The sequence below is a fragment of the Apium graveolens genome, unplaced genomic scaffold (assembly GCF_009905375.1).
Source record: "Apium graveolens cultivar Ventura unplaced genomic scaffold, ASM990537v1 ctg3297, whole genome shotgun sequence".
NCBI lineage: Eukaryota > Viridiplantae > Streptophyta > Magnoliopsida > Apiales > Apiaceae > Apium > Apium graveolens.
The window spans coordinates 54,299-66,538 of NW_027418026.1; positions in this window are offsets into that span (position 1 = coordinate 54,299).

The following is a 12,240-nucleotide window of genomic DNA, read 5'->3' on the forward strand; positions in this document are numbered from 1 at the left end:
ACACTCTCCCTGTCCTACGAATGGGCTGTTTCAGATAAGGTTGTTTAGTCTGAACAGGTGTTTCCACTTGATCCGTAGTAGTTTGTGCTTCTTGAACTTCATCAAGTTCAATTTTGCTCCCACTGTTTCCTTCAAGGATAAACTCCTTTTCCAAGAAGGTAGCATGTCTGAAGACAAACACCCGATGATCGATGTAAAAGTAATACCCCAAAGACTCTTTAGGATATCCGACAAAATTACATTTTACGGATCGAGATTCCAGCTTATCTGGGTCAACTTTCTTGACATAAGCTGGACATCCCCAAATCTTAACGTGTTTAAGACTCGGTTTCCTTTCTTTCCATATCTCATATGGTGTTTGAGGAACAGATTTGGAAGGCACCTTATTCAGTAAATATGCTGAGGTTTCCAATGCATAACCCTATAGGAATACTGGAAGATTCGCATAGCTCATTATGGACCGAACCATGTCTAACAAAGTTTGATTTCTCCTTTCAGATACCCCATTTAACTGTGGAGTATATGGAGGAGTCCACTGGGAGACTATACCATTTTCTTTGAGATAATCTAGAAACTCTCCATTCAAGTATTCACCACCTCGATCTGATCGAAGAGTTATAATACTGTGTTTGGTTTGTTTATTCACTTCATGTTTATATTCTTTGAGCTTTTTAAAGGCTTCAGACTTGTGTTTCATCAAATACACATATCCGAATCTAGATCTATCATCTATAAAAGTAATGAAGTACGAAAATCCACCCATGGCTTGCGTAGACATTGGTCCACATACATCTGTGTGTACCAATCCTAGAAAATCTGTACCCCTCTCTCCATGTCTACTAATAGAGATTTGGTCATTTTACCCAATAGACAAGACTCACATGTAGGATATGATTCAAAATCAAAGGGGTCAAGTAACCCTTCCTTATGCAATGTCCGCAGTCTATTTTCACTAATATGACCTAGCCTATAGTGCCATAAATAGGTCAGATTTTCATCATCTCGTTTTCTTTTATTAGTTTGTTCAATCTGAAGTAAATCATGCTCTACGTCACATACATACAGACTATTATTTAAAATGTCACGTCCAAAAAGAACATTATCTCTAAGGATAGAACATTCATTATTCTTTATAATAAATGAAAAACCATCCACATCCAACATAGGAATAGAAACAATATTCCTCATAATAGAGGGAACGTAATAACAATTATTCAAAATAATAGTCTTGCCCGTAGGCATATGTAAACCAAATGATCCTACAGATATGGCCGCAACCCTTGCTCCATTTCCCATACGTAGAATCACCTCATCTTTTTTAAGAGTCCTACTTCCCTTTAGTCCTTGCAACGAATTGTAAATATGAGAACCACAGGCGGTATCTAATACCCAAGTAGAAATTTGACCTAGTGACATATTAACTTTGATCATGAACATGCCTGAATCAGAAGCGGTAGTCTTACTACCCTTCTTCTTCTTCAATTCTGCAAGGTAAACCTTATAGTTCCTCTTCCAGTGCCCCAACTTGTTACAGTGAAAACAAACAGCTAAATTAGGACCAGTTAACTTGTGAGCATCTAGTATGCTCCGGAGTGATAGTGCAGAAGACATGACGAATATAGTAAATCTGTAAATGATAAACACATAACAACACTTAGCAAATATTCAATATCATTTCAAAACACTATATGAATCGGGTCTTTATTCATAAGTGTCTCCCACTAGTTTATCTAATTTTTTCAACCCCTTAAGTGAAAATTAAGCATTCATAATGCTAGTGGGAATAGGGATCCTACATTCCATCACACAACCTCGGCTGTGGCACGAAACGTCATGTGATGTTTAATAGGCAGACAACTCTTGTCGATTACATCTTATGTTATTCCCTAATATAAGTTTAGCCTCTTGAATAATTGAGTCACGGCTGTGGCATGACAAACTCAATATTCTAAGTCAAGTATAACCCAACATTTCGTACAATTGAATCAGTCTCCAACGGCCCACGGTTGTAGCACGTACCGACCTTTAGATACTAATTTAATGTACACATCTCTATGTAATAGACAAGTATTTCTTATTTCAAAATCAAAGCCCTCGGCTGTAGCACGAAACGACAATGATTTAAAAATAAGAACCACTTTCTACCATGTTGGAAGGCTATGACCGACACAAGCCCGTTGTGTCATTGGCCAATTACTACTTGATATTATTTAATTTTAGAGGGATTATATTATGTTACAATCATAATCATATTATAAAGAGATTCTTCCTTTTAAATTAAATATTTCAAATCAATAATCGATAATCAGATGATTCCCAGATCGGGGGGAGCATTGTCAAGAGGCGTCACTTAATACCCCTTTCTTACAGATAGAAATCTGCTTTTGACAGAATCATCCTTTCTCTCAATATTGAAAATTCATATTTAATTACGTGTTTCATAAACACAAGAATCTCATGATTGTATTCATAATATTATTGTTAAGGCAAGAAACGATTCATATTCTAGATTTTCTAAAGCACGCCTTATATTGATTTAAGTTCACTTAAATCTATCATCGCATGGTAAACATAGGCATATATCTCATATATAAAATTAAATAAACAAGTAAATGTAAAGTGCAATAAAGTAAATGTGTTTGGTTATGGCCCCATCCTATATGATCTTTATCAAGCTCATGATAAAGATCAAGGTCAATCTAATATGGTGATGGAAATAAATACAACTACTTATTACATAAGTCTTCTTCTTTGTTTAGACTTCTTGTATGCCTCGTCTTCTTCTTTGTATCAGCTCCATTGGATAGCCTTCTTGAGTCTTCAATTACATTACATGATTGAAAGTAAAACTAATCTAATGAACTTACAAGAATAACTCGAGTTACATTCGAGATTTATGATTACAAAGATTGACGACATGCAAGTCGTATTTAAAAACAAAACCAAAACCATTACACTAAGGTCGAAAGGCCATAACCATCCACCATGCTCATACAATACATAAAAGCATGTTAAAACACATAATCTGATCTCAACATATCATATTATCTATGATCTAATCATAAAAAAAAATATGACAAAAATCAGAAAAATCAGAAAAACAAGAATCACTGTTTACGGGCAGTAAACGACGTCAAACGCCTTACAGATGAGTCGTTGATAGCTTTAGCTATCAGTTTTGTTCAGACGCTCGTTTACCTATGAAATAGGGTATTCGTTTGTGTAAATCGGACACCAGACCCAGATTTTAGCAAAACTGCAGCAGCCAATTCAGAATCCGTATCTAATATGATTCTCATAATTAGAACAAATATAAATCATGTATATATCAGTATATATACAGATTACATAATCATCTTATGATTATACAACTCACATGAATATCATATATTCAAAACCATACATATATAAGCATATTATATCAACATCAAATCATGGCGAATCACATACATGCTCATATATTGAAAACAGTTAAACACATAAACGAATTAAAAAACTTTTCGCAAGTAGATCTGATGCCATTGAAGGGTTTTTAGCACATAAACGCAGCGAAAACGTAAATTTAAATCTTAAAAAAAAAACCGAAACCCTCCGCAGGATCCATGCGAAAAATAATATTTAATTCGTAGTTCAGTATGTTTACCTTAAGAAGTTTTATGTTAATGGAAAGATGGAGGTCTTTAATGGCGTTTCAAAAACGATGAACGGAGATCCTTAGCAGCTGCTCCTCAAGTGTGAAGCACTACACCGGTATCCACCAAGAAAACGATGTAATGAAGGAGGAGGAGATGGAGAGAATTAGGTATATTGTCCTTTTTGTTACGTGTTGGAATAGAAACTTATTACTTTTTTAATTAGTTAGTTATTAGACGAGATTTTACAAAAAAAAATTCCTAGTTTTGTAAATCTTTTTGGTTGAGGCAAAAATAGGGTTTATAATAGTATATTTATAGGCAAAATTTTCAGCTGAAAATTTTCCCATAAAATATTATTATTATTAACCATTTATTATTCTCACTAATAATTAAAACACCTTTTAATTATTAATCCTTTTTCTAAACTTTTTAGAAATAATTCTCTCACTTGATTTAATTTCCAAAAATTAAATTCTTAATTAATAATATTAAGAACCTTTTCTTAATTAATTTATAATCAATTAAATCTCATTTAATCAATTATTAAATTTGCCAATTAATTATTTATTTTATAAATAAATAATTATCAGCCATTATTAATTAATTCATCCACCATTAAATCATTCTCTTTTATGGTGTGACCCTGTAGGTTCAATATTAAGTCGGTAGTATAAATAAATAATAATAAAACTATTTTATCATTATTTATATAAATTCTCTAATTCATTAAATATGATTAATTAATTAATCATATTTATTCTACATCGTGAGGGATACTTCTCAGCATATCGCGACTATCCGGATAATACGAATTCACTGCTTAGAATACCAAGAACCTATTCAGTGAGTAGTTACCGTACAATTAATTCCTTCTACCCTGCAATGTCATGATTAAATACAAGGCATGGAACTTGTGTCAAGCCTATCTTATTTAATCACTTTCTTTCCCATTCACTATGCTTAGTTCTATTTAATGTAAATTAGAAACTCCTTTCTAATTTTATTCACTCTGGCCGGAGATTCCTGAACTAACATAAGTGGATCAGCATTGAACATTCTCTTCATACACTGGAAGGGGTAGATCCGTTATTGATCATACACTATCTTCGTGTACAAATTCCTATACCCAGTAGAGCCCTTATAATTTTCCCTTGAGACTTAGAACTAAACCAAAGCATAGTTCAGTGTACACAAGATGACTATGATGACCTCAAGTCTAAGGATACTTGTACAATTATCACTATGTGAACAACTGCTGACACGTGAGTGAACTCCATCAGTTGTTCAGCTGTGTGAGTCATGTTCAGTGAACTTATTCTATAATAAGCACCTACATACTAGCTATAGTGTCACCACACAAATGTCTATGAGAACAGACATCCTTCATAATGAAGCAAGCATAGTATATACCGATGTTTGCGGATTATTAATTACCAGTTAGTAATCCTACGACCAGGAACTATTTAAGTTTAGAGTTATCGTCTTTTAGGTCTCATTATTAAGATCTCATCACAATCCATAAAAAGATTTACTCTAAACTGTGGTATATCTTATTTAAACATTTAAATAGATAGAGCCCGCAATAAAAACAAAACAAGCCTTTTATTAATATCAATGAAATCAAAACAGATTACATAAAAGTTATTCCTAAATCCTCATACATGATTGGACTTAGGACATATCTCTTTCACTTGGTCAGTGGCGTTGCTATCTTCGCAAAATCTTTGACAAATCTTCTGTAATAACCTGCCAATCCCAAGAAACTTCTGATTTATGTTGGTGTCTTTGGCCTTTCCCAATTCAGTACGGCTTCAATCTTCGCTGGATCAACTTTAATTCCTTCCATGCTGATGATATGTTGTGTTTTCTTTGGTTTTGACTTGGTGTAGTTCAAATTTTTAGAAAAATAAAATGGGGTTTTGATTTCCCAATGAGTTTTGATTGATGATCCATGATTTACTTGCTTATATTTAGTATTGAGTTTGGTATGGACTATAAAATCTTATTTTTTAAGAAAATTCTTTGCATGCATATAAGATTTTGTGTATTCAAGTTGTAACTTGGTTTGATCTTGATTAGAATGATTAAATAATGGATTTTGGCAAGATAAATATGTGAGTTAAAGGTCGTATGTCAAAAATGGTGTGCGCATGTGTGTGAATTTGAAAAACCCGAATGGGTTTTGTAATTAAAAAGGGAATAAATTGATTTTTATGGATTGCATGCTAGTTGTTTTTAGTTATTGTTTATAATCAAAATGATTAATTGATTTTATGAATGAAGTTCTCGATTTATATGATTTCGGCTTGATTTTTTGATAAACATGGTTGATTTGGGTTTAAATGAGAGAATATGAGTGAAATAGATCATGCATGTTAAAATAAATGGTTACATGTGATTATTGATGGTTTTTATGTTAATATTTGGTTCGAATTATAGGAATTAAACAGAAGGATTGAGTCGTTTGATTCTAAGATCGCATAGTTGGTCGTTACGACTATAGTAATGAGATTTAAGTAAAGTATATTGCGTATGTGTTATGTGAGTATACTTGTAACTATACTCGTAAGGATAAAGTTAAGCGTAAGAATAAATTGAGATAGTTGTTAAACGTTCCGGGAATGTCGAGTAGGAATATAATTAGGGTTTTGATTTTGAATTATAGATTCGAATCGTGAAGGCATTCAGGCTAGGAAAGGGAAAAGTATACTAGGCGGCAGTAGTTCAAACCCCGTGAAACAGGAAAGCGAATCCAGGCAAGTAACTCTGCCTTCTCTTGTGAATTATTTATAGAGAGGAAATTATTGATTCCATGATTAACTAGAGGCTTTTTATTGAAATTATAATATACCTGTTATTGATTCTGAGAAACCCTGTTATTGTTCCTTATGAACCTGTTATTGATTCTTGAGAAACCCTGTTATTATTCCTTATGAACCTGTTATTGATTCTTGAGAAACCCTGTTATTGTTCCTTGTGAACCTATTATTGATTCTTGAGAAACCCTATAATTGTTTCTTGTGATAACCTGTTATTGAGTCTTGAACCCTGATGTTGACACTTGTGCTATATCTATTATTGATCCCTTGAAACACCCTAATATTGTTCTTGTAATGACTTGATTTGATTATTGTTCAAACCTTTATAGTACCTTTTTATTCTTATCCTGATCACCTGTTGATACCCTGAATTCTCGTAAACCCTATAAGAACCTTTATCAACTCCCTTGCGTAATGATCCTTCATTCCTTTGTTTACCTTATTCTGTAATGATCCTCAGAACTGTTTTGATTCCCTAACTTGTATACCTTGTTTATCATTTGATCAAGATCCTTAGTATTGATCTTTGCTTACCTTTGATCCGTTCACTTTCGTTGAATTCTTGAATTGAACTTAAGAATGATTTTCGACTTGAAAGAGTCCGAATGATTTCATATTCCTGGTAATGATAAAATGAACTTAGTCAAACCTTTCTTTTCCAACACAAGGTTTTCTAAATGAATTCCTGATGGATTTGATTGAGACGTAAGAGACTAGTGGGACTAGTCCAGTCATATAAGAGGCTCGCGGGGCTAGTCCAATTTAAGGTTGAAATTATGCCATAGGTACTTTAACGACCAGATGGAGGTCGGTACCGGCTGATCACCCGTATTATTTATGAAAGTTAAAGTAGTCCAATCAAGGGTTCCCTATCTCTTTATAAAGAGAAATTGAATACATTTCCTTAGCAATTGATTTCTTGAAAATGAAATGATTTAAAATGAATTGAGATGATTTGATTGTGTTATTGTTTAGCATACAACTTTGAGAACCCTGATTCTTATCTCTGATATTGTTATCAATCATAAAATTAATTCCCAGAGTTTAATAGATTCTTGATTTCCGCTTGAAAGATCCATTGAGATCCTGTTATTGATTTGTGATGAATGTCGGCTTTCACCCTATCTTGAGCCTTGATTCCTGAAAGTCCAAATATTTCTTCATACCCCCTTTCATAGCCAGAAATAGAAATCTGCCACCTAGAGATTTAAAGTAGAATGCCTCAAGAGTTATTTTGATATTGTTATTGTTGCATCATAGAACTGTCATATGGTTACTTGCTGAGCTTTTTATGCTCATATATTTTGCTTTGTTCCAACCATGGCAGTTAAGCGAGAAGATGCTCAGAATTAGGCGCATTGCTCGTAAGAGCGTACCTGGTGGCCCCTACCGTGTCGTAGGCTTCCAGACTCTAGAGCAGGTAGTACAGGTTGTGTGAGCAAGCACTTTAGCTGGAGAGTTTGTAAAGATACAATGGGTTATCTGTCGGTTCCAAGTCGGAATCGATTGTACGAATTAAATATTATTTTGGGTTGTAATTTATATTTTATGGTTGGTAGTTGTAATCTTGTCTCAAGCATAATTTTGTTTAGATCATGTTAATAGTTAATCGGGGTTTATGCTTAATTAATGTTAGTTAAAGCTGTGTGGGTCCTCATTTCCTAACCCCGAGATTGAGGGTGTCACAGTATTCGTGCAACAAAAGTTGGCGTTTACTAGTTTCGTGTTATCTAATTAGTTGTCATCACCATTACATGCTAAGGTTAAGAACAAGGACTTTGAATGAAGTAGTAATGAAGTTAGAATCCCATGTTTGTTTCATATAAGTAAATCAACCTTTTAATCTCTTAGTTATTTACATGTTAGTTAATATCTTAGTTATAAATAATCTCAACTTGTTATTCGTCTTAGCATTGAACGATAGCCATACTATTGTTGCATATGTGCATAAATTGAACTTAACCTAAACCAGTCTCTGTGGGAACGAACTAGAATGAATTCTATATTACTTGTGAACACGTATACTTGCATGTAATTTTAGCGCATGTTTTCACCCGAACAAGTTTTCGGCGCCGCTGTCGGGGACTCAGTGTTAATTTTTAGTTTATGTGCTTGACATCAGTGGTCGTTAAAGTTCATTGACTCGGATTTTTTTAATTTCACTGTTTACTTATTGTGTTTCAGGTACTCATTACAATGGGAGATCCAGCAGCACCAACGAAAGCATTGATGGATTTTTCTCAAATCAAGATCAATGACATTCAATCTAGCATTGTCCGGCCAGCGATCGCAGCTAATACCTTCAAGATCAAGCCTGGCATAATTCAGATGGTGTAGAACTCAGTTCAGTTTTGGGGTGCTCCAACGGAAGATCCCAATACACACATCAGGGATTTTATCGAGATATGTGACACCTTCAGGTTCAATGGTGTGTCTGAGGATGCGGTGAAATTGAGACTATTCCCATTCTCTCTAAGGGACAAGGCTAAGAGCTGGTTACACTCTCTACTAGCTAGTTCGATTACTACTTGGAAAGATCTTGCTCATAAGTTTATTATTAAATTCTTCCCTATGACGAAGACAGATGCAATAACGAATGCCCTTACTCAATTTGTGCAACAATTGGGAGAAATTCTATGTGAAGCTTGGGAGCGCTACATAGGAAGTGTCCTCATCATGGAATGCCTGATTGGATGATTATCAATTGCTTTTATAACGGTTTGGGAGCACAGTCAAGACCCATACTCGATGCAGCATCAGGTGGAGTATTATGGGCAAAGAGCTATGAGGAAGCTTATGATCTAATTGAACTGATGGCTGCTAATGAATATCAGTATCCAACCTAGAGATTGCCACAAGGCAAGGTAGCAGGAGTTCTTGAAGTGGATACAGCTACGGCTATCACTGCTCAACTAAAGGCGTTGTCTATGAAGATCGATTCTCTGGCTAACTATGGAGTTAATCAGATAATCAGTGTTTGTGAGTTGTGTGCAGGTTCGCATGCGACGGGGCAATAAGCTATATCTAGTGAATCAGCTCAGTTTGTGAGCAAATTTCAGAGATCGCAGCAACCAGTCCAGACACTTATCATCCTGACAACTGAAATCATCCTAACTTCAGTTGGAGCAATAATCAGAATACGATGCAACAGCCGTTCCAGCAGTTTGGAAACAAGCAATTCAACCCTCCTGGTTTCCAACAACCGTAATATGCACCAAGACAACAACTCCAACTTCAACATCAAACTCATGGAGGTGCAGATCTATCTTCGAATGAAAAATCTGAATTGGAGGAATTGCGGATTTTGTGCAAAAATCAGGCTCTTATATGCCAAAGCCATGTTGTTTCTATAAAGACTCTGGAGAACCAAATAGGGCAAATTGCTAACGCCTTATTGGATCGACCACCAGGAATGCTTCCTAGTGATACAGAAGTCAATCCAGGAAAAAGGGAAGTTGAATATTAGGTGAACTCCATCACCTTGAGGTCTGGGAAGATCGCAAGCCCCCAAATTTAGCAAGATGAAGAGCTGAAAAATCTCAAATTTCAGGAAATGAAGTTGTGGCTGAAGAAGAAGTGTTGAGGGATGCCGAGGTGGAACCAAGGAAGAAAAATATGGAACAAACTCCTCCTGAGGGTAATACAGGGGAGAAACAGGTCTATCCTCCACCTCCTTTTTCTAAGAGGCTGCAGAAGCAAAAGTTGGATAAGCAATTTGCTAAGTTTATGGAGGTGTTCAAGAAACTTCATATCAACATACCTTTCGATGAAGCTCTTGAACAGATGCCTAGCTATGAGAAATTTATGAAAGGTATTCTCTCTCAGAAAGTGAATCTCGATGACTTAGAGACCGTTGTTCTTACGGAGGAATGCAGTACAGTTCTGTAACACAAATTGCCTTCGAAGCTTAAGGATCCTGGAAGCTTCACGATTCCTTGCACTATTGGAAACTTGTCTTTCGCCAAATGCTTGTGTGATTTGGAAGCTAGCATCAATCCGATGCCCATGTCTATCTTCAAAAAGCTTGGTCTACCTGATCTGAAACCGACATACATGTCATTGCAACTAGCTAATCGTTCCATCGCTTATCCGCGAGGAATAGTGGAGGATATCTTGGTTAAGGTGGATAAACTCATCTTCCCTGCTGACTTTGTAATTCTTGATTTCGAGGAAGATAAGAAGATTCCCATCATCTTGGGAAGACCATTCTTGGCTACAAGCCGAACTATGAGGAGAGATTACGATGCAGGTTCACGATCAGAAGGTCACTTTTAATGTGTTCAAGGCAATAAAGTTACCCACAGCTAAAGATGAGTGCTTTAAAGTAGAGTGGGTCGACTCTGTCGTGAATTCGTAGCTTGAGCAATTTCCAAAGTCAGATACCTTAGAGAGATCCTTAATAGGGGAATCAGTTATTGAAGATGAAGAAGGAGCAGAGCAAATGCAGGTTTTGAATGCACCTCTGTGGAAGAGGAAGTTGGATATTCCATTCAATTCACTTGGGTTAGTAGAGCTAAAAATTTCTCAGGAGCATCTCGAGCCGTCTATTGAAGAAGCTCCTACACTTGAGCTCAACCCACTACCTGATCACTTGAGTTGTGCAATCTTAGGTGCACCTCCGGACAAGGGGTTGGATTATATCTATGATAATCTAAAGGGTGACTGGCCGGTTCCTCCCGTGCTTACAGAGGGTTCCTCTCGTGCACCACAGACAGTTGATAGGTTTGGTCTTGGTGATGCATAGTATAGAAGGTTGATTCGGCGTATTGAGACCATGCATGACATCCACAGACGTTTTGCTGGAGATTTGACACGCACTCTCGGTATTATTTTCCGAGACACTGGTGTCGAGGTTGATTGGCCACCTGATCCTCCACCCAAAGAGAGTGATCCTCCCTCTAACTAGGTATGCCTTGAATCCTTATTATTACCTTCAATGAGGACATTAAAAATTTTAAGTTTGGGGGTGATAATGTAAGAATTAGTTTGTGTTGTGTCCATATAGATTCATGTAGCATGTTTAATGTATTTCATTCATATTTTTGCATGATTGTTCATATAGGTCATATTTATTTGCATTTTTGTTCTTGTTATTATGTGAGTTCATATAGTTGCATTTGCATGCATATAACATGATCCCTTAGGTTGAGTTGTTTCTGATTGATTGGTTGATGTTGATTTGAGTGTAGTGGTGACGAATAGAGGGTTGTTTAAATCCTACTGAATTGATTTTTATGCCAGGAAAAAAAATTCACAAGTCTTATAGGATCGCTTTTGAGCTAGATCATGATCATATTTGTTAATTTGTTGAGATTTAATCACTTGTTTATATCTAGAATTTTTGGTATTCTCTTAATGGCAAAAGAACACTGAATTTTAATCTAGAGAAAAATTTGGATTTCATTGCTAGTTGTGAATAAGGATAGGCGTCAAATGGCTAGTAGTCGGGTCATAATTTATGAGTAGTCTAGGGTTGAATGAAATGGAGTGAAACGCACTTATTCAGAAATTGAAAAAAAAGGAAAAAAAAGAAAAAAATATGTGTTTATGCATAATTGATCAAGGGTGAGCTCTTTAATACTCGAGTTATTAAGTTCTTAGGGGACTTTGTTCCTAGTGACCTAAGGCTTTTCATAGTCTGGGATTCGCTAACCTAACGCTCGCTACATGGATATTATTGTATAAGTCTTTTGGGACCTCATTCATTGCACGATCAAATAAGCATTTTTATTATGTGTTATGTGTTCAATAATAGCATGAATCCTTGTATAACTCTAGTAAAATGA